Raw genomic sequence first — 25,088 nt, 5'->3', positions numbered from 1 at the left:
AGAGACTTGCTTGGGCCAAGAAACACTGATGAGTCCAAATTTGCGATTTTTGGTTCAAACCACCGTGCTTTGCTGGTGACATTGTGATTTATTTATATTTCAAGGCACACTTAACCAGCATGGCTACCACAGCATTCTGCAACAATACACCATCCCATCTGGTTTGCGCTTAGTGGGACTATTCATTTTTTCCCCCAACAGGACAATGACCCAAAACACCTCCAGGCTGTGTAAGGGCAATTTGACCAGGAAGGGCAGTGATGGAGTGCTGCATCAGATGACCTGGCCTCCATAATCACCCAACCTAAACCCAATTGAGATGGTTTGGGATGAGTTGGACCGAAAAGCAAGAAAGCGGCCAACAAGTGCTCAGCATATGTAGAAATTCCTTCAAGACTGTTGGAAAAGCATTCCGGGTGAAGCTGGTTGAGAGAATGCCAAGAGTGTTCAAAGCTGTCCTCAAGGCAAAGCATGGCTACTTTGAAGAATATGAAATGTATTTTGTTGGTTACTACATAATTCTATTTGTGTTATGATACAGGCCTCCCGAGTGGCGCAGTGGTCTAAGACACGACATTTAATTACAATAGGTGTTACTGCAGTACCTGATTCGAATCCAGGCTGCATCACATCTGGCTGTGATTGGGAGTGCCATAGGGCTGCGCAGCGTTGGCCGGCGTAGGCCGTCATTGTAAATAAGAATTTGTTCTTAACTGACTTGCCTAGTTAAATAACATTTACATTTAAGTCATTTATAGGTTAAATAAAACATAAATTGTCATAGTTTGTCTTCACTATTATTCTACAATGTAGAAAATATGAAAATAAAGAAAAACCCTTGAATGACTAGGTGTGTCTGAACTTTTGTCTGGTACTGTGTGTATATGTATATATGTACACACACACACAGTGCATTCAGAAAGTATTCAGACCCCTTGACTTGAAGCACCTTTAGCAGCGATTACAGTCTCGAGTCTTCTTGGGTATGACGCTACAAGCTTGGCACACCTGTATTTGGAGATTTTGTCCCATTCTTCTCTGCTGATCCTCTCAAGCTCTGTCAGGTTGGATGGGGAGCGTAGCTGCACTGATATTTTTAGGTCTCTCCATAGATGTTTGATTGGGTTGAAGTCCGTGTTCTGGCTGGGCCACTCAAGGACATTCAGAGACTTGTCTGCGTTGTTTTGTCGTAGTGCTTAGGGTTGTTGTCCTGTTGGAACGTGAACCTTCACCCCAGTCTGAGGTCCTGAGTGCTCTGGAGGAGATTTTCATCAAGGATCTCTCTGTACTTTGCTCCATTCATCTTTGCCTCGATCCTGACAAGTCTCCCAGTCCCTGCCGCTGAAAAGCATCCCCACAGCATGATGCTGCCACCACCTTGCTTCACCGTAGGGATGGTGCCAGGTTTTCTCCAGACATGACGCTTGACATTCAGGCCAAGGAGTTCAGTCTTGGTTTTATTAGACCAGAGAATCTTATTTCTCATGGTCTGACAGGCCTTTCGTTACCTTTTGGAAAACCAAGCGGGATGTTATGTGCCTTTTACTGAGGAGTGTCTTCAGTCTGGGCACTCTACAATTTAGGCCTGATTGGTTGAGTTCTGCAGAGATGGTTGTCCTTCTGGAAGGTTCTCACATCTCCACAGAGGAACTCGAGAGCTCTGACAGAGTGACCATTGGGTTCTTGGTCACCTCCCTGACCAAGGCTCTTCTCCCCCGATTGCTCAGTTTGGTTGGGCGGCCAGCTCCATGAAGAGTCTTGATGGTTCCAAACTTCTTCCATTTAAGAATGATGGATGGGGACGTTCAATGCTGTAGAAATGTGTTGGTACCCTTCCCCAGATGTGTGCCTCAACACAATCCTGTCTTGGAGCTCTACCGACAATAACTTTGACCTCATGGCTTGGTTTTTGCTCTGACATGCACTGTCAACTGTGGGACATTATATAGACAGGTGTGTGCCTTTCCAAATCATGTCGAATCAATTGAATTTACCACAGGTGGACTCCATACAAGTTGTAAAAACATCTCAAGGGTGATCAATGGAAACAGGATGCACCTGAGCTCAATTTCGAGTAGCATAGCGAAGGGTCTGAAAACTTATGGAAATAAGGTATTTCTGTTTTGAATATTTTATAAATTTGCAAAAACCTGTTTTCACTTTGTCATTATGGGATATTGTGTGTATGTAGATTGCTGAGGAAACGTTTTAATTTAATCAATTTTACAAGGCTGTAACTTAAAAAAATGTGGAAAACGTCAAGGGGTCTGAAAACCTTCCGAAGGCACTGTGTGTGTGTGTTTGTTTGTGTGTGTATATATATATACAGTGCCTTGCGAAAGTATTCGGCCCCCTTGAACTTTGCGACCTTTTGCCACATTTCAGGCTTCAAACATAAAGATATAAAACTGTATTTTTTTGTGAAGAATCAACAACAAGTGGGACACAATCATGAAGTGGAACGACATTTATTGGATATTTCAAACTTTTTTAACAAACCAAAAACTGAAAAATTTGGCGTGCAAAGTTATTCAGCCCCCTTAAGTTAATACTTTGTAGCGCCACCTTTTGCTGCGATTACAGCTGTAAGTCGCTTGGGGTATGTCTCTATCAGTTTTGCACATCGAGAGGCTGACATTTTTTCCCAATTCCTCCTTGCAAAACCGCTCAGTGAGGTTGGATGGAGAGCATTTGTGAACAGCAGTTTTCAGTTCTTTCCACAGATTCTCGATTGGATTCAGGTCTGGACTTTGACTTGGCCATTCTAAAACCTGGATATGTTTATTTTTGAACCATTCCATTGCAGATTTTGCTTTATGTTTTGGATCATTGTCTTGTTGGAAGACAAATCTCCATCCCAGTCTCAGGTCTTTTGCAGACTCCATCAGGTTTTCTTCCAGAATGGTCCTGTATTTGGCTCCATCCATCTTCCCATCAATTTTAACCATCTTCCCTGTCCCTGCTGAAGAAAAGCAGGCCCAAACCATGATGCTGCCACCACCATGTTTGACAGTGGTGATGGTGTGTTCAGGGTGATGAGCTGTGTTGCTTTTACGCCAAACATAACGTTTTGCATTGTTGCCAAAAAGTTCAATTTTGGTTTCATCTGACCAGAGCACCTTCTTCCACATGTTTGGTGTGTCTCCCAGGTGGCTTGTGGCAAACTTTAAACAACACTTTTTATGGATATCTTTAAGAAATGGCTTTCTTCTTGCCACTCTTCCATAAAGGCCAGATTTGTGCAATATACGACTGATTGTTGTCCTATGGACAGAGTCTCCCACCTAAGCTGTAGATCTCTGCAGTTCATCCAGAGTGATCATGGGCCTCTTGGCTGCATCTCTGATCAGTCTTCTCCTTGTATGAGCTGAAAGTTTAGAGGGACGGCCAGGTCTTGGTAGATTTGCAGTGGTCTGATACGCCTTCCATTTCAATATTATCGCTTGCACAGTGCTCCTTGGGATGTTTAAGCTTGGGAAATATTTTTGTATCCAAATCCGGCTTTAAACTTCTTCACAACGGTATCTCGGACCTGCCTGGTGTGTTCCTTGTTCTTCATGATGCTCTCTGCGCTTTTAACGGACCTCTGAGACTATCACAGTGCAGGTGCATTTATACGGAGACTTGATTACACACAGGTGGATTGTATTTATCATCATTAGTCATTTAGGTCAACATTGGATCATTCAGAGATCCTCACTGAACTTCTGGAGAGAGTTTGCTGCACTGAAAGGAAAGGGGCTGAATAATTTTGCACGCCCAATTTTTCAGTTTTTGATTTGTTAAAAGTTAATATCCAATAAATGTCGTTCCACTTCATGATTGTGTCCCACTTGTTGTTGATTCTTCACAAAAAAATACAGTTTTATATCTTTATGTTTGAAGCCTGAAATGTGGCAAAAGGTCGCAAAGTTCAAGGGGGCCGAATACTTTCGCAAGGCACTGTATATATATTAATATTAAACACACAAGCTATAAAAAGTAAATGTACACTCAGCTTCATTACATTAAACATCTAAAATATGAGTTCAGCGAAAACATTCTGGTTGTAACGCACACAAATTGCCTTCTACCATAATGGCCGTTCAGTGTGAAAGTCAGATTTATATGGATATAGTGCCTTGTAAAAGTATTCATAACCCTTGGATTTCTTTGCATCTTGTTACAAAGTGGGATTAAAATGGATCTAATTGTAACTTTTTTTGGAATTAAAATTATATAATATACTCTGCTCAAAAAAATAAAGCGAACACTTAAACAACACAATGTAACTCCAGGTAAATCACACTTCTGTGAAATCAAACTATCCACCTTGGAAGCAACACTGATTGACAATAAATTTCACATGCTGTTGTGCATGTGGAATGGAATACACAACAAGTGGAAATTATAGGCAATTAGCAAGACACCCCCAATAAAGGAGTGGTTCTGCAGGTGGTGACCACAGACCACTTCTCAGTTCCTATGCTTCCTGGCTGATGTTTTGGTCACTTTTGAATGCTGGCGGTGCTTTCACTCTAGTAGTAGCATGAGACAGAATCTACAACCCACACAAGTGGCTCAGGTAGTGCAGCTCATCCAGGATGGTACATCAATGCGAGCTGTGGCAAGAAGGTTTGCTGTGTCTGTCAGCATAGTGTTCAGAGCATGGAGGCGCTACCAGGAGACAGGCCAGTACATCAAGAGACGTGGAGGAGGCCGTAGGAGGGAAACAACCCAGCAGCAGGACCGCTACCTCCGCCTTTGTGCAAGGAGGAGCACTGCCAGAGCCCTGCAAAATGACCTCCAGCAGGCCACAAATGTGCATGTGTCTGCTCAAACGGTCAGAAACAGACTCCATGAGGGTGGTATGAGGGCCCGACGTCCACAGGTGGGGGTTCTGCTTACAGCCAAACACCGTGCAGGACGTTTGGCATTTGCCAGAGAACACCAAGATTGGCAAATTCGCCACTGGCGCTCTGTGCTCTTCACAGATGAAAGCAGGTTCACACTGAGCACATGTGACAGACGTGACAGAGTCTGGAGACGCCGTGGAGAACGTTCTGCTGCCTGTAACATCCTCCAGCATGACCGGTTTGGCAGTGGGTCAGTCATGGTGTGGGGTGGCATTTCTTTGGGGGGCCGCACAGCCCTCCATGTGCTCACCAGAGGTAGCCTGACTGCCATTAGGTACCGAGATGAGATCCTCAGACCCCTTGTGAGACCATATGCTGGTGCGGTTGGCCCTGGGTTCCTCCTTATGCAAGACAATGCTAGACCTCATGTGTCTGGAGTGTGTCAGCAGTTCCTGCAAGAGGAAGACATTGATGCTATGGACTGGCCCGTCCGTTCCCCAGACCTGAATCCAATTGAGCACATCTGGGACATCATGTCTTGCTCCATCCACCAACGCTACGTTGCACCACAGGCTGTCCAGGATTTGTCGGATGCTTTAGTAGTCCAGGTCTGGGAGGATATCCCTCAGGAGACCATCCGCCACCTCATCAGGAGCATGCCCAGGCGTTGTAGGGAGGTCATACAGGCATGTGGAGGCCACACACACTACTGAGCCTCATTTTGACTTGTTTTAAGGACATTACATCAAAGTTGGATCAGCCTGTAGTGTGGTTTTCCACTTTAATTTTGAGTGTGACTCCAAATCCAGACCATGGGTTGATAAATTTGATTTCCATTGATAATTTTTGTGTGATTTTGTTGTCAGCACATTCAACTATGTAAAGAAAAAAGTATTTAATAACAATATTTCATTCATTCAGATCTAGGATGTGTTATTTTAGTGTTCCTTTTATTTTTTTGAGCAGTGTATATATATATATACAGTGGGTCAAAGAAGTATTTAGTCAGCCACCAATTGTGCAAGTCCTCCCACTTAAAAAGATGAGAGAGGCCTGTAATTTTCATCATAGGTACACTTAAATTATGACTGACAAAAATGAGGGGAAAAATCCAGAAAATCACATTGTAGGATTTTTAATGAATTTATTTGCAAATTATGGTTGAAAATAAGTATTTGGTCACCCTCAAACAAGCAAGATTTCTGGCTCTCACAGACCTGTAACTTCTTCTTTAAGAGGCACCTCTATCCTCCACTCGTTACCTGTATTAATGGCACCTGTTTGAACTTGTTATCAGTATAAAAGACACCTGTCCACAACCTCAAACAGTCACACTCCAAACTCCACTATGGCCAAGACCAAAGAGCTGTCAAAGGACACCAGAAACAAAATTGTAGACCTGCACCAGGCTGGGAAGACTGAATTTGCAATAGGTAAGCAGCTTGGTTTGAAGAAATCAACTGTGGGAGCAATTATTAGGAAATGGAAGACATACAAGACCACTGATAATCTCTCTCGATCTGGGGCTCCACGCAAGATCTCACCCTGTGGGGTCAAAATGATCACAAGAACGGTGAGCAAAAATCCCAGAACCACACGGGGGGACTTAGTGAATGACCTGCAGAGAGCTGGGACCAAAGTAACAAAGCCTACCATCAGTAACACTACGCCGCCAGGGACTCAAATCCTGCAGTGCCAGACGTGTCCCCCTGCTTAAGCCAGTACATGTCCAGGCCCGTCTGAAGTTTGCTAGAGAGCATTTGGATGATCCAGAAGAAGATTGGGAGAATGTCATATGGTCAGATGAAACCAAAATATAACTTTTTGGTAAAACCTCAACTCGTCGTGTTTGGAGGACAAAGAATGCTGAGTTGCATCCAACAAACACCATACCTACTGTGAAGCATGGGGGTGGAAACATCCTGCTTTGGGGATGTTTTTCTGCAAAGGGACCAGGACGACTGATCCGTGTAAAGGAAAGAATGAATGGGGCCATGTATCGTGAGATTTTGAGTGAAAACCTCCTTCCATCAGCAAGGGCATTGAAGATGAACCGTGGCTGGGTCTTTCAGCATGACAATGATCCCAAACACACCGCCCGGGCAACGAAGGTGTAGCTTCGTAAGAAGCATTTCAAGGTCCTGGAGTGGCCTAGCCAGTCTCCAAATCTCAACCCCATAGAAAATCTTTGGAGGGAGTTGAAAGTCTGTGTTGCCCAGCAACAGCCCCAAAACATCACTGCTCTAGAGGAGATTTGCATGGAGGAATGGGCCAAAATAACAGCAACAGTGTGTGAAAACGTTGTAAAGACTTACAGAAAACGTGTGACCTCTGTCATTGCCAGCAAAGGGTATATAACAAAGTATTGAGATAAACTTTTGTTATTGACCAAATACTTATTTTCCACCATAATTTGCAAATAAATTAATTAAAAATCCTACAATGTGATTTTCTGGATTTTTTCCCCCTCATTTTGTCTGTCATAGTTGAAGTGTACCTATGATGAAAATTACAGGCCTCTCATCTTTTTAAGTGGGAGAACTTGCACAATTGGAGGCTGACTAAATACTTTACTTTTGCCCCACTGTATAAAGATTTAATATAGATTAGACACTTAAAATATAACGTTGCATGACTTTTCTGGCTCTTTGTTCAGGCAACCTTAAATTAGTTCAGGAGTAACATTTGGCTTAACAAATCACATACAGTGAAAAAGTATTTGCCCCGTTCCTGATTTCTTATTATTTTTGCACATTTGTCACACTTACATTTTTCAGATCATCAAACAAATGTTAAAATTACACAAAGATAACCCAAGTAAACTCAAAATGCAGTTTAAGTGATAATTGTATTTATTAAGGGAAAAAAGCTATCCTAACCTTCATGGCCCTATGTGACAAAGTAATTGCCCCCCTTTTTAAATCATGAATTTACTGTGGTTAATCACATTTTTTGGAACGCAGAGTTCAATTTCACTAGCCAAACCCAGGCCAGATTACTGCCAAACCTGTTGAATCAAGAAATCACTTAAATAGAACCTGTCTGACAAAGTGAAGTAGGCCAAAAGATCTCGAAAAGCAAGACATCATGCCACAATCCAAAGAAATTCAGGAACAGATGAGAAACAAAGTAATTGACATCTATCAGTCTGGAAAGGATTATAAAGCCAGTTCTAAAGCTTTGGGACTCCAGTGAACCACGGTGAGAGTCATTATCCACAAATGGAGAAAATTTGGAACAGTGGTGAACCTTCCCAGGAGTGGCCAGGCTACCAAATTACCCCAAGAGCGCAGCGACGAATCATCCAAGAGGTCACAAAAGAACCCACAACAACATCTAAAGAACTGCAGGCCTCACTTGTCTCAGTTAAGGTCAGTGTTCATGACTAAACCATAAGAAAGAGACTGGGCAAAAATGGCATCCATGGCAGAGTTCCAAGGCGAAAACGACTGCTGACCAAAAAGAACATAAAGGGAGACAGGACGGACAGCTGATCATCCTCGCAGTGGTAGAACACGTGTAACACCTGCACAGGATCGGTACATCCGAACATCACACCTGCAGGACAGGTACAGGATGGAAACAACAACTGCCCGAGGTACACCAGGAATGCAAAATCTCTCGGTTGGTCATGACTGGGCTTGTTGTCATTGCAGGCAATCTCAAGGATATGTGTTACAGGGAAGACATCCTCCTCCCTCATGTGGTACCCTTCCTGCAGGCTCATTCTGACATGACGCTCCGGCATGACAATGCCACCAGCCATACTGCTCGTTCTGTGCGTGATTTCCTGCAACACAGAAATGTCAGTGTTCTGCCATGGCCAGCAAAGAGCCCAGATCTCATTCCTATTGAGCACGTCTGGGACCTGTTGGATCGGTGGTTGATCGCTAGAGCCATTACCCCCAGAAATGTCCGGGAACTTGCAGGTGTCTTGGTGGAAGAGTGGGGTAACATCTCTCACAGCTAGAACTAGCAAATCTGGTGCAGTCCATGAGGAGGAGATGCACTGCAGTAATTAATGCAGCTGGTGGCCACAGAAGATGCTGACCGTTACTTTTGATTTTGACCCCCCTCCTTTGTTCAGGGACACATTATTCCATTTATGTTAGTCACATGTCGGTGGAACTTGTTCAGTTTATGACACAGTTGTTGAATCTTATGTTTAACAAATATTTACACATGTTAATTAAGTTTGCTGAAAATAAATGCAGTTGACAGTGAGAGGACGTTGCTTTTTTTGCCGAGTTTACATACATCATTAAGGTCCCTTCATTCAAGTGTTGAATTTCAAGCACAGGTTCAGCTACAAAGACCAGGGAGATTTTTGAAAGCCTCATAAAGAAGGGCAGTGATTGGTAGATGGGTAACAATAAGAAATCAGACATTGAATAGATATTTAAGCATAGTCAAGTTAAGAATCATTTTGTGGATTATGTATTAAACCCCCCAGACACATAAAAGATAGAAGTCGTCCTGCTGATCTGAGCTGTAAGACAGGAAGGAAACTACTTAGGTACTACTTATTTTACAACTGTTCAATCACACATACTGTACAGTTGAAGTCGGAAGTTTACATAAACCTTAGCCAAATGCATTTAAACTCAGTTTTTCACAATTCCTGACATTTAATCCGAGTCAAAATTCCCTGTTTTAGATCAGTTAGGATCACCAGTTTATTATAAGAATGTGAAATGTCAGAATAATAGTAGAGAGAATGATTTATTTCAGCTTTTATTTCTTTCATCACATTCCCAGTGGGTCAGAAGTCTACATACACTCAATTAGTATTTGGCAGCATTGCCTTTAAATTGTTTAACTTGTGTCAAACGTTTCAGGTTACCTTCCACAAACTTCCCACAATAAGTTGGGTGAATTTTGGCCAATTCCTCCTGACAGAGCTGGTGTAATTGAGTCAGGTTTGTAGGCCTTCTTGCTTGCACACGCTTTTTCAGTTCTGCCCACAAATGTTCTGTAGGATTGAGGTCAGGGCTTTGTGATGGCCACTCCAATACCTTGACTTTATTGTCCTTAAGCCATTTTGCCACAACTTTGGAAGTATGCTTGGGGTCGTTGTCCATTTGGAAGACCCATTTGCAACCAAGCTTTAACTTCCTGACTGATGTCTTGAGATGTTGCTTCAATATATCCACATCATTTTCCTACCTCATGATGCCATCTATTCTGTGAACTGCACCAGTCCCTCCTGCAGAATGCGTCTCCTTCCTGAGCATGACGGCTGGACGGTCCCATGGTGTTTATGCTTGCTTACTATTGTTTGTACAGATGAAGGTGGTACCTTCAGGCGTTTGGAAATTGCTCCCAAGGATGAACCAGACTTGCGAAGGTCTACAAGTTTTTTTCTTGGCTGGTCTTGGCTGATTTCTTTTGATTTTCCCATGATGTCAAGCAGAGGCAATGAGTTTGAAGGTAGGCCTTGAAATACATCCACATGTACACCTCCAATTGACTCAAATGATGTCAATTAGCCTATCAGAAGCTTCTAAAGCCATTACATAATTTTCTGAAATTTTCCAAGCTGTTTAAAGGCACAGTCAACTTAGCGTATGTAAACTTCTGACCCACTGGAATTGTGATACATTGAATTATAAGGGAAGTAATCTCTCTGTAAACAATTGTTGGAAAAATTACTTGTGTCATGCACAAAGTAACCGACTTGCTAACCGACTTGCCAAAACTATTGTTTATTTTCACAAGAAATTTGTGGAGTGGTTGAAAAATGAGTTTTAATGACTCCAATCTAAGTCTATTCGACATTCGACTTCAACCGTATGTCACCATGAGGCCATTGGGGATTTTAAAAACAGTTACAGAGTTCAATGGCTGTGATGGGAGAAAACTGAGGACGGATCAACAATGTTGTAGTGACTCCACAATAATGACAGAGTGAAAAGAAGAATAGAAATATTTCAAAACATGCATCTTGTATGCAACAAGGCACTAACGTAAAACTGCAACAACAAAAAACACAGCAAAGGAATTCCCTTTTTGGCCTAATTGCAAACAACGACTTATGTTTGGGGCAAATCCAACACATAACTGAGTACCTGCCTCCTTATTTGCAAGCATGGTGGTGGCTAAATCATGTTATGGGTATGCTTGACATTGGCAAATACTGGGGTGATTTCAGGATAAAAAGAAACGGGATGGAGATAAGCACAGGCAAAATCCTAGAGGAAATTCTGCTCCAATCTGCTTTACACCAGACACTGGGAGAGAAATTTGCCTTTCAGCAGGACAATGTCCTACAACAAATGGCTAAATCTACACTGGAGTTGCTTACCAAGAAAACAATGAATTTTCCTCAGTGACCAAGTTAACATTTTGTCTTAAATCTTCTTGAAACTCTATGGCAAGAATTGAAACTGGTTGTCTAGCCATGATCGCTAACATCTTGACAGAGTTTGAAGAATTAGAAAAACAATAACTTAGATACTCATCTAAGAAGACTTGCATATGTAATCGCTGTCAAATGGGTTTCTAACATGTATTAACTCAGGGGACTGAATACCTATGCAACAACTATAATTTAGTTATTTAATTTCTATGAATCTTTTTTTTTTAAATATTCCATTTTGACATTTGACATTCCTGGTCCATGCAGAGCATCAAGCCATTGGGCTCTCAAGTGGAGCAGCGGTCTAAGGCACTGCATCTCAGTGCTAGAGGCATCACTACAGACCCTGGTTTGATTCCAGGCTGTATCACAACTGGCCGTGATTGGGAGTCCCATAGGGCGGCGCACAATTGTTCAGTATTTTAAAACTTAATGTTTGATGGTTCCTCACCTTGAAAGTAGTCTATACTGGGAGAAACTTGAGTCCATGGTTTCTCCAGGCCTGTAGCGTGCCTTTTAGGGTGAGGAACCATCTAACATCAAGTTTTACAATTCTGAACTTCCCCTTTAAAATGTAATAATGCACAGACAGAGAGCGCACAGCGAACTGGGTGGCCCATTCACTTTCAATGAAGCCTATGTGGGGACGAAATTCTATTCAGGTATACAGAGGTGCTCGTGTCCACGGAAGCTGCTTAGCCGAGGCAGCGAAAACAGGATTCTGCTCTTATTTTTCAAGAGATTCCGTCGTTGTTGACCAATCACAGTAGAAAACGTAGCCAACAGCAGGATACTATCAGTTTACAGAGTTATGTTTAACAATATATTTTTTTTAATATACAAATATTTGTATTATTAATTTATGTTGCATGTTTTATGCATGCTTATGGAGTTATAGCAATATTATCTTCGCACGTTGATAATGTTTGTTTATTTCATTGTCATGTTCACCAGCAGCTGTCGCATAGACTGTGGACTTTCGTCCACGTGTGTAAAGGCACTTGCCGCTTTGACTAGAGGGACAAGTGGTGTACTCTGCGATATTCTGCTGGCTGTCTGAAAAGCACTATACGGTATTGTAACAGGAAGAGCTGCAGGTCATTCTGTTTAGAACAGGTTCAAGTTAACGCTTCTATTACAACACTTTCCTTGGCTGACTTGTTTAACACTAACAATGTCAAAATACATAGTTCTGAAATATGTACTGTGTCCCTTCACTCTTAGTCGTCCACATTAGCTTAGTCAGCGGCGGGATGCCCGTATGTACACTGTTATGTGTAGGTCAGTTTTTCCATTTACAGTCTAATGGTTAAGGTAAGGATTTGGGGAGGGTAAACTGACCCTAGACGTGTTATCCTAGAACTTTAGGAGATGGGGCCAGCTTTTTCCCAGAGAATTTCATTGACCCTTTGTTCGCTCCAAATGTGCCCTAGTCATCCATGTTTGCTCCCAATGGGTCCTAATCGTCCATGTTGGCTCCCAATGGGCCCTAATCGTCCATGTTGGCTCCCAATGGGTCCTAATCGTCCATGTTGGCTCCCAATGGGTCCTAATCGTCCATGTTTGCTCCCAATGGGTCCTAATCGTCCATGTTGGCTCCCAATGGGCCCTAATCGTCCATGTTGGCTCCCAATGGGCCCCAATCGTCCATGTTGGCTCCAAATGTGCCCTAATCGTCCATGTTGGCTCCCAATGGGCCCTAATCGTCCATGTTGGCTCCCAATGGGCCCTAATCGTCCATGTTGGCTCCCAATGGGCCCTAATCGTCCATGTTGGCTCCCAATGGGCCCTAGTCATCCATGTTGGCCCCAATTGGCCCCTAGTTGTTTTCCATCTGCGGGTGTTCCTGATCGATCTCCTGGCCATCATCGTGGTGCAGGAGGATGTAGGAAATGAACTGGAACATGTGTTGCCACAGCAGCAGGGCCAGGTACAAGTAGAAGTCACTACAGTCGACTGTGCATTGGTCACCTGAGAAGTTGCTCTCACAATCACAGTGGAAGCCATTGGGGAGGTTGTGGCAGTAGCCTCCGTTATCGCAGGGACCTGATGCGCACTCATCAAAGTCTACCTCACACCTGTGCAGAAGGGGGATTTAATTCAATATTCATGCATTAAGTAAATACAATTAGTTATTAATTCATTGCATTTAATAATATTTGTTTTAACATGAATAAACATTTTCATATACATTCATGCAATATTAAAAGACAGACAGATATTGGGTCTCATTCACTAACCGTGAGCATGCACAGACGGGTGCTTCTCCAGAGCACAAGATTAAATATAAAAATATTTTCGATTTTGTACATTTTTTCTTATTAGAAATGTGTTCTTCTGTACAATTTTTTTTACAACTGCTTAGACCACTCGTACACACATTTTCTTGTTGAAACAAGTAAATTAGCAATTTTATTGACAAAGAATTTCTCCGGTTAATGTTTTGACTTCGGTGAAAGTTGCTGTCTTAATTTGAGGAAGTGAAAAGAAGGATGCAATCTGTAAAAGTTATTTTCCACTTTCTGTAGTGTCATGCAAAGTATGTAAAGTAACATAAACATGTTATCGATTTAGTTTATTGTGGATATTTTCATCCTACATATTGCGTTTGTACAGTATGCATGCAGTGATTATGGCTTTCTGGTTTTGTGTTGAATAGACTGTTTCCTATTATTTAGTATCTGATAGTAACAACCTTTCCGAACAATAGATCCTCACTGTTTTACATGCAACCCGTAATTCAAAACAATATATATAAATAAATAAACAAGTTATACATACATAGATACACTTCATGAACAAATGTATATGGAAACCTGCCCATCAAACATCTCATTCCAAAATCATGGGTATTAATATGCAGTTGGTCCCCCTTTTGCTGCTATAACAGCCTCCACTCTTCTGGGAAGGCTTCCCACTAGATGTTGGAACATTGCTGCAGGGATTTGCCCCATTCAGATACAAGAGCATTAGTGAGGTTGGGCACTAATGTTGGGCGATTAGGCCTGGCTCGCAGTTGGCGTTCCAAATCATCTCAAAGGTGTTCGAAGGGGTTACAGTCAGAGCTCTGTGCAGGCCAGTCAAATTCTTCCACACTGATTTCGCTAAAAAATATTTCTGTATAGGCCTCGCTTTGTGCATGGGGGCATTATCATGCTGAAACAGGAAAGGGCATTCTTCAAACTGTTGCCACAATGTTGGAATAACAGAATTGTCTAGAATGGCATTGTATGCTGTAGGGTTAAGATTTCCCTTCACTGGAACTAAAGGGCCTAGTATGAACCAAAAACAACCCCAGACCATTATTCCTTATCCACCAAACTTTACAGTTGGCACTATGCATTTGAGCAGGTAGCGTTCTCCTGGCATCCACCAAACCCAGATTTGTCTGTCATACTGCCATACGGTGAAGCGTGATTTATCACTCCAGAGCACTCGTTTCCACTGCTCCAGATTCTAATGGCGGCTAGCTTTACACCACTCCAGTTGAAAGTCACCGAGCTCTTCAGTAAGACCACTGATCTGAGATCAGTTATCTGGAAGAAACCTGGCACCATCCCTACAGTAAAGCATGGTGGTGGCAGCATCACCTTTGGGTATGCTTTTCAGCAGCAGGGACTGGGAGACTAGTCAGGTTCGAGGAAAAGATGGAGGGAGAAAAGTACAGAGAGATCCTTGATGAAAACATGATCCAGAGTGCTCAGGACCTCAGACAGGGGTGAAGGTTCACCTTCCAACAGGACAACGACCATAAGCACACAGCCAAGACAACACAGGAGTGGCGCCTGGACAAGTCTTTGAATGTCCTTGAGTTTCCCAGCCAGAGTCCAGACTTGAACCTGATAAAACATCGCTGGAAAGACCTGAAAATAGCTGTGCAGCGATGCTCCCCATCCAACTTGATAGAGCTTGAGAGGATCTGCAGAGAAAAATGGGATAAACTCCCCAAATACAGGTGTGTCAAGCTTGTAGCGCCATACCCAAGAAAACTTGAGGCTGTAATCGCTGCCAAAGGTGCTTCAACAAAGTACAGAGGAAAGGGTCTGAATACTTATGAAATGTGTTATTTCAGTTGTTTTTTAAAAATCAATTTGCAAACATTTCTAAAAACCCTGTTTTGCTTTGTCATTGTAGGGTATTGTGTGTAGATTAGAGGAGGAAAGAAAACAATTGGATATTTTTAGAATAAGGTTGTAACGTATTAAAATGTGGAAAAAGTCAACAGGTCTGAATACTTTCCGAATGCACTGTATATACAGTTCCAGTCAAACGTTTGGACACACCTTCCCATTCAAGGGTTTTTCTTTATTTTTACTATTTTCTACATTGTAGAGTAATAGTGAAGACAACAAAATTATGAAATAACACATATGAAATCATGTAGTATGCAAAACAAGTGTTAAACTAATCAAAATATATTTTATATTTGAGATTCTTCAAAGTAGCCATCCTTTGCCTTGATGACTGCTTTGCAGACTCTTGACATTAGTCAAAAGTTTAGTATTTGGTCCCATATTCCTAGCACGCAATGACTACATTAAGCTTATGACTCTACAAACATGTTGGATGCATTTGCAGTTAGTTTTTTTGTTGTGCTTCAGATGATATTGTGCCCAATAGAAATTAATGGTAAATAATGTATTGTGTTGTTTTGGAGTCAATTTGATTGTAAATAAGAATATAATATGTTTCTAAACACTTCTAAATTAATGTTAATACCACAACGATTATGGATCATTTTGAATGAATCTTGAATAATGATGTGTGAGAAAGTTGCAGAGGGTCAAAGGTCATAGCCCTAAGTCATTCTGCTGTCTATCTTCTCAATAGATTTATATTTATCAAAAATATAAAAGAAACATGCAACAATTTCAATGATTTTACTGACTTACAGTTCATTTAAGGAAATCAGTCAATTTTAAAAAAAAATCATTAGGCCCTAATCTATGGATTTCCCATGACTGGGCAGGGGCTTGGGAGGGCACACCCACTTGGGAGCCAGGCCCAGCCAATCAGAATTAGTTTTTCCCCACAAAAGGGCTTTATTATAGACAGAAATACTCCTCAGTTTCATCAGTTGCCCGGGTGGCTGGTCTCAGACGATCCCGCAGATGAAGAAGCCGGATGTAGAGGTCCTGGGCTGGCGTGGTTACATGTGGTCTGCGGTCTGAGGCCGGTTGGACGTACTGCCAAATTCTCTAAAACCACGTTGGAGACAGCTCTGTTGGACATTCCTGCAGTCAGCATGGCAATTGTGTTTCCAGTCAATAACTGATGCAAAGTGTGTATGTTTATCCTGTGTTCCATTTAATTAGCTAGTAAATAAATAATTTAACCAATTTGTGTAGTACTGAATCATAAGTAAGGCTGGGTTTTTTGCAGATGCAAGGAGGTTACTACTGTTCAGAGTGATGATATGATAGGAAAGGGAAAGGGGGATACCTAGTCCGTTGTACAACTGAATGCCTTCAACTGAAATGTGTCTTCTGCATTTAACCCAACCCCTCTGAATCAGAGAGGTGCGGGGGGCTGCCTTAATCGACATCCACGTCTTCGGTACGAGGTTATGATTAATACGTTGACTGTTTATAGATGTGATAGGTAAATACCCTTTAGAGTTTAATTCTGGAGATGGTGACTCTTTAAAGAACTGCTCTCGTGGTGCCCCAGATCCTATTAAGTTAATTGTTACATTATTAATTTAATCAGGTAACAATTAAACATAGTTAGGTAATTAGATAAATAGCAGTTTTCAGATTAATGTTAAAGTCAAGTCACGACACAGTCTTACGTATGAAATCTCTTAGGTAGCATATCTTTAATAAAAATATTTTTAAAAAAAATAATAATAAATTAAAACAACATAAGTAAACAATTCAGACCTTTGCAATTAAGTTAGCAAGCTTGACAAGTAAGGCTGGGTAATTAATAGAAATAAACAAAAATGAAATCAGAAGGACAATATGCCTAAACAGTAAAAAAAAAAAAAGGTAGCTGTAGGATTCAAATATTGTTCATTGTTCAGTCATTGGCATGGTGTAATCACTGTGTAAATGTCCTGAACCATAGGCAATATAATTATAACATGTTCAATACTCAGGAATAATAGTATTATTGTTCCTTGTACCCGAACATGAGGGGTGTCCTCATCATTGTCTTATGCTGAGGGCAGCATCCTAGCCATAGTCTAGGCTGCGTGATTGTGCATGGATAGCATACCTGAATAATGTTTTGAACTTTTGAACTTTCTTGGCAGTGGAAAACGTTTGTGTTGTGTTCTGGAAGGTCAAGATGAGTTTTGCCAGGTGGATGAAGTCACATTTTAGGTTTAGCTTGCGTAGCTGGGTTCTCACCTCGTTCTCACCTCGTTCACCTGGGTTCTCTCCCTCTGTTTTAGCAGTTCATCACTCAGGTCTGGGTAGATGCTGATCTTCTTCCCTACATGGGTCAGACCCCTGGATTACGCTGCAAAGCGAACGATTCGCAGCTTGACTTCAAAGCTGTGGATCCGTACAATCATACAGCCAAAGGCGTTTCGGAGTTGACCAGTGTGGTGCGTAAGGTTAATCAGTGGCATGGGACCAATCTTCTCCTGTCTGAACAATTCATAGAAAAGATTACTCATGGAGGAGGTTGGGTTTTCCACTTCCACACCAGTTTCAAGTCCTGTGATCTGCACATTCAATTAGCGGGACTGATTTTGGAGTGATTCAGTTCATTATCTCTTCCAACTTAGTTTACGCTGTTTCCAGATTATGGAGTCGCACATCTTACGTATTGGCTGTCTTCTACAGACATTCCACTTTGGTTTAAAACAGGCTCTCGAGTGACGCAGCGGTCTAAGGCACTGCATCTAAGTGCTAGAGGCGTCACTACAGACCCCGGTTTGATCCCAGGCTGTATCACAACCGGCTGTGATCGGGAGTCCCATAGGGCGGTGCACAATTGGCTCAGCGTTGTCCGGGTTAGGGGAGGGTTTGGCCGGGGTAGGCCGTCATTCTAAATAAGAATTTGTTCTTAATTAACTGACTTGCCTAGTTAAATAAAGGTAAAATAAATAATAAGTATCCACTCTGCCAGTGATTAATTTAATATCTCATATAGTAGCAGCCAACTCTTTCTGTTGTCTGGTGTTGAGAGCCGTCATGTTCACACAGTTGAATTGTGGATGTACAAATTCTAGCTGCTGGAGAGTAATGGACCTGGTAGGTATTTCTTGTCCCACACCTTAATTTGATGTTTAGTAATTGAGTTTTAGGAAATAAATATGTTAATTCATAGTTGTTTGCATAAGAAAGTCACGAAAAGGCCACTAGTTTCAAAGTATGCCACCGGAACCAGAAACCTAACAGCAGCTCTTATCAGAAATGTGGACTGCCTCAGTCTGCCTTGATGAAAGTTTGGACACACGTACTCATTCCAAGGTTTTTCTTTATTTGTACTATTATCTACATTGTAGAATAATAGTAAAGACATCATAAATATGAAATAACACATATGGAATCATGTAGGAACCAGAAAAGTGTAAAAAAAATCTAAATATATTTTATATTTGAGATTCTTCAAAGCTGCCTTGATGACAGCTTTGCAATCTCTTGGCATTCTCTCAACCAGCTTCATGAGGAATGTGTCCATTTACAAATTATTTAGTTTAGTTATTTTAGATGAAATCAAATGTCTATTTTGATTTTACCAGGCAATTCAGTTAAAAACAAATTCTTATTTTCAATGACAGCCTAGGAACAGTGTGTTAACTGCCTGTTCAGGGGCAGAACGACAGATATGTATGTACCTTGTCAGCTCGGCGATATGAACTTGCAACCTTTCGGTTACTAGTCCAACGCTCTAACCACTAGGCTACCCTGCCACCCCATTTAACTCCTGACAGATGTGTTCCTTAGGAGAAGTATAGTTATGGTACAGTATCACAATACTGTATGTGATCCTGTGTGGCTCAGTTGGTAGAGCATGGTCTTACAACGGCAGAATCGTGGGTTTGATGCCAGCTGGTTGTAATGCACAGCCTTCCACCATGATGGGAGTTTTGTATAAAAGTCTGATTTGCAGGTCATTCCTTTCAGAGCAGAACAACAACAAAACATATACGGGGTAGATCAGCTTTAATATTGCAGATATATTGACGCTTCAGTCAATGTAATTGTCAGCATCATTTCCAATCCCCCATATATTTTTCTGTAAATATATATATACAATGCCAGTCAAAAGTTTGGACACACGTACTCATTCCAAGGTTTTTCTTTATTTGTACTATTATCTACATTGTAGAATAATAGTAAAGACATCATAACTACGAAATAACACATTTGGAATCATGTAGGAACCAGAAAAGTGTTAAAATAATCTAAATATATTTTATATTTGAGATTCTTCAAAGTAGCCACCCTTTGCCTTGATGACAGCTTTGCAAACTCTTGGCATTCTCTCAACCAGCTTCATGAGGAATGTGTTTTAAGGAGTTTCCACATATGCTGAGCACTTGTTGGCTGCTTTTCCTTCCCTCTGCGGTCCAACTCATCCCAAACCATCTCAATTGGATTGAGGTAGTCCCCTGGAATGCATTTCAATTAACATGTGTGCCTTGTTAAAATTAAATTAGTGGAATTGTTTACCTTCTTAATGCGTTTGAGCCAATCAGTTGTGTTGTGACAAGGTAGGGGTGGTATAAAGAAGATAGCCCTATTCGGTAAAAGACCCAAGTCCATATTATGGCAAGAACATTTGAAATAAACAGAGAAACCACAGTCCATCATTACTTTAAGACATGAAGGTCAGCCAATCCGGAACAATTTCAAGAACTTTTAAAGTTTCTTCATGTGCAGTCCCTAAAGCCATGAAGTGTTATTATGAAACTGGTTCTCATGAGGACCGCCACAGGAAGTTCATTACTTACCAGCCTCAGAAATTGCAGCTCAAATAAATGCTTCACAGAGTTCAAGTAACAGACACATCTCAACATCAACTGTTCTGAGGAGACTGTGAATCAGGCCTTCATGGTCGAATTGCTGCAAAGAAACCACTACTAAAGGACACCAACAAGAGGAAGAGACTTGCTTGGGCCAAGAAACACAAGCAATGGATAATAGACCGGTGGAAATCTGTCCTTTGGCCTGATGAGTCCAAATGTTTATTTTTTGGTTCAAACCGCTGTGTCTTGTGAGACTCTGAGTAGGTGAGCGGATGATCTCCATATGTGTGGTTCCCACCGCGAAGCATGGAGGAAGAGGTGTGATGATGTGGGGGTGCTTTGCTGGTGACATTGTCTGTGATTTATTTAGAATTTAAGGCACACTTAACCAGCATGGTTACCACAGCATTCTGAAGCGATACGCCATCCCATCTGGTTTGACTTAGTGGAACTATAATTTGTTTTTCAACAGGACAATGACCCAAAACACACCTCCAGGCTGTGTAAGAGCTATTTGACTGAAAAGGAGAGTGATGTAGTGCTGCATAAGATGACCTGGCCTCCACAATCACCCGACTTCATCCCAATTTAAATGGTTTGGGATGAGTTGGACCGCAGAGTGAAGGAAAAACAGCCAACAAGTGTTCAGCATATGTGGGAACTCCTTCAAGACTGTTGGAAAAGCATTCCAGGTGAATCTGGTTGAGAGAATGCCAAGGTCTCATCGAGGCAAAGGGTGGCTACTTTGAAGAATCTAAAATCTAAAATCTATTTTGATTTGTTTATAACTTTTTTTGTTTACTAAATGATTCCATATATGTAATTTCATAGTTTTGATGTCTACATATATTATTCTACAATGTAGAAAATCGTAAAAATCTAATTACCCTTGAATGAGTAGGTGTGTTCAAACTTTTGACTGGTACTGAATATACACATACATGCATACATACATGCATACATACATACATACATACATACATACATACATACATACATACATACATACATACATACATACATACATACATACATACATACATACATACATACATACATACATACATACATACATACGTTTATACATACATACACATATTATATACATCTTTTAAAAAAAACATCCTTTATTATTTTCCTCCAACCATACCACCCCTTCCCTAATTGGAGTAAACTAAGGTACAACAACAATTAGGCTTCTATTTCCAGCTTATACATACTATATACATTTTACGGACACAATCTATTTTACAATAGTTATCTTTTGTTTGTTTTTACTCATATCCTTCCGCTACCCTTAACCCCTCCCATCTGTTTCTGAAGACCATCCAGTTTGATTTCTATTTGCCATATCTTTTTAACTGTGCTGTTTCACAAAAGTTCTGAACCTATAGACATTTTAAGTACACAGTATATTTTACATTGGTTATCTTGTTATTAGTCCCACACTTCAGCTCCTCTCAACCCCTCCCATCTATCTCTTAACACCATCCATATTGGATTTCTATTTGTCATATATTTTTCAACTGTGCTGTGATGTTTCACAAAATTTCTGAACCTTTGTATTCTCATAGTTTCTACAGATTGTAAATTAAAGATAAACATTTTTGCTAAAAGTATTACTATATTATTGATCGGTTGACTATGACTTTTCAAATCACCCAATAGTGCTATCTCTAGAGTTAGCTGCAGGTAAATGTTGCAATTCTTCAGTCATTCCTGAACCTGCAACCAAAAACAAGCTACATATGGACAGTACCAAAACTAATGATTTTGTCTCTTCGCAGCTAAATCTGCAGAGCAGTTATGTTTGTATCCCCATATATAAAACATTATACTGGTTGCAAAAATTTGGTATAATATATATATATATATATGCCATTTAGCAGACGCTTTTATCCAAAGCGACTTACAGTCATGTGTGCATACATTCTACGTATGAGTGGTCCCGGGAATCGAACCCACTACCCTGGCGTTACAAGCGCCATGCTCTACCAACTGAGCTACAGAAGGACCACAAAGGACCACAAATTTTAATTTAAAGAAAAACATTCTGAAGTTCTAAGTTTTGAATCCGGTGTCGTTTTGAGTATCAGTCCGTAAACCATATGGAATTAGTACCTCAAAAATCTCTTCTATTTTGCAGTCTGTATGGCACACCTGTCATTTTTTTGGTCCTTAAAGTAAACTGGTATACTTTTTTATTCATCAAAATGTTCTTTAACCAATTTTAATGCAGGGCCGGCAGACAAGTTCCTTACTTTTTTCACCTTCCACTTGCCTCTTCCATTTTTGTGGTAATGCTGCAATTGGTAGGTTGTCATTTTGGGTAGAGCAGACATTTCCATATATTTGTGTTAGCTTCATGTGTGACATAACTCCACCAGTCCTATTCATGATATAATTGACAAAAAATGTACTTTTCTTTATCAATTAGTATATTTAAGTTTAACCACCATATTTGTCATATTATTTGTTCTGTCTTCTCTGGTGCATTAAACTGAAAATGAAAACACATTTCTATGACTTCTTTTAAAAATAGCGATATTCTGGAGATTATTTCATTTTCAAATAACCAAAAGTGAGAGGCGGTAATCTGAATAAAAGGAAAAAGGCCATTCTTGAACATGGGATGAGACATTCTTACTAATGTGCTGGAGAACCAGTTTGGATTGAAGTATAACTGGTGTATGACTGATGCCTTTAGTGAGAGGTCTAATGCTTTAATATTTAATCATTTCTGCCCTCCGAATTCATATTCATTATATAAATAGGCCCGTTTAATTTTGTCTGGCTTGCTGTTCCAAATAAAATGGACAATTTTATTGGTAATGTAAAAGTTGTATTTTGTAATGATCCAATATGTAATGTAGTACACGTATCATAATTTGGTTGTAATCCAGAGAGGTTACAAAAAGTGTCTAGATCCTCTATAAGGCTGTGGAATGATCCAAATTGTGGATTTAAAAGAAAACATGAATCATCAACATACAATGATATCTTTGTTTTTAAGCCCTGGATTTCTAGCCCCTTGATATTATTGTTGGATCTGATTTTAACAGCTAACATTTCAATGGCCATAATAAATAGATATGCCGATAGTGGACAACCTTGTTTTACTCTTCTTGACAATTGAATACTTTCTGAGACGTAGCCATTGTTTACTATTTACCACCTAGGGTTATTATATATAACTTTAACCCAGGTAGGGGGCAGGTAGCCTAGTGGTTAGAGCGAGCTGACAAGGTAAAAATCTGTCGTTCTGCACCTGAACAAGGCAGTTAACCCACTGTTCCCGGTAGGCCGTCATTGTCAATAAGAATTTGTTCTTAACTGACATGCCTCGTTTAATACATTTAAAAAAATGTATTCTCCAAAATTGAAATATTCCAGGCATTTATATATAAATTCCAGTTGTACTTTATCAAAAGCCTTTTCAAAGTCAGCTATGAATGCCAGGCCTGGTTTCCCAGATGTTTCATAGTGTTACTATTGTTTCCACTACCTGTCTTATATTATCTTCAATGTATCGTCCACGTAAAAAAAACTGTCTAATCAGTATAAATAATATCCAACAATACCTTTTTAATTCTATGCATATGCATTTTGCATCACAACTAGGGCTGTGGCGGTCAGGAAATTTTGTCAGCTGTTGATCGTCAAACAAAAGAACTGTTGTTCTCACGGTAATTGACCGTTAATTAACATAAACACACGTAGCATCTCCTGGTTTCCACACATACAAGCCACTGATGCAGACCTTTGGAACATCTACATAAAGTCTAATAAATCCATGTAATATAGTCTACACCTTCACAATAAATCCATGTAATATAGTCTACACCTCCACAATAAATCCATGTAATATAGCCTACACCTTCACAATAAATCCATGTAATATAGTCTACACCTCCACAATAAATCCATGTAATATAGCCTACACCTCCACAATAAATCCATGTAATATAGCCTACACCTCCACAATAAATCCATGTAATATAGCCTACACCTTCACAATAAATCCATGTAATATAGTCTACACCTCCACAATAAATCCATGTAATATAGCCTACACCTCCACAATAAATCCATGTAATATAGTCTACACCTCCACAATAAATCCATGTAATATAGTCTACACCTCCACAATAATATAACAATAATAATTAATAATAATATAGCCATTTACACCTCCACAATAAATTACAGTCATGTGTGCATACATATAGTGGTCCCGGGAATCGACCTCCCTGGCAATAAATCCCATGCTCTAATATAGCTACAGAACCACAATAAATCCATGTAATATAGCCTACACCTCCACAATAAATCCATGTAATATAGCCTACACCTTCCACAATAAATCCATGTAATATAGTCTACACCTCCACAATAAATCCATGTAATATAGTCTACACCTCACAATAAATCCATGTAATATAGCCTACACCTCCACAATAAATCCATGTAATATAGCCTACACCTCCACAATAAATCCATGTAATATAGCCTACACCTCCACAATAAATCCATGTAATATAGCCTACACCTCCACAATAAATCCATGTAATATAGTCTACACCTCCACAATAAATCCATGTAATATAGCCTACACCTCCACAATAAATCCATGTAATATAGCCTACACCTCCACAATAAATCCATGTAATATAGCCTACACCTCCACAATAAATCCATGTAATATAGCCTACACCTCCACAATAAATCCATGTAATATAGCCTACACCTTCACAATAAATCCATGTAATATAGCCTACACCTCCACAATAAATCCATGTAATATAGTCTACACCTCCACAATAAATCCATGTAATATAGCCTACACCTCCACAATAAATCCATGTAATATAGCCTACACCTCCACAATAAATCCATGTAATATAGCCTACACCTCCACAATAAATCCATGTAATATAGCCTACACCTTCACAATAAATCCATGTAATAT

General features: G+C 40.3%; 1 long non-coding RNA gene across 1 annotated transcript; it reads right to left on the bottom strand.

Moving 5' to 3' along the window:
* Positions 1-20,956: 20,956 nt before the first annotated feature.
* Positions 20,957-25,088, bottom strand: LOC127907703 (uncharacterized). Its single transcript, XR_008065456.1, has 3 exons — positions 24,900-25,088; positions 24,636-24,734; positions 20,957-24,260 (listed from the first exon to the last, which is right to left on the bottom strand). It is a non-coding gene; the product is annotated as an uncharacterized LOC127907703 (long non-coding RNA).

The sequence above is a fragment of the Oncorhynchus keta genome, chromosome 15 (assembly GCF_023373465.1).
Source record: "Oncorhynchus keta strain PuntledgeMale-10-30-2019 chromosome 15, Oket_V2, whole genome shotgun sequence".
NCBI lineage: Eukaryota > Metazoa > Chordata > Actinopteri > Salmoniformes > Salmonidae > Oncorhynchus > Oncorhynchus keta.
The sequence above is the reverse complement of the archived record's forward strand: the minus strand, read 5'-3'. Positions and strand labels throughout refer to the sequence as shown.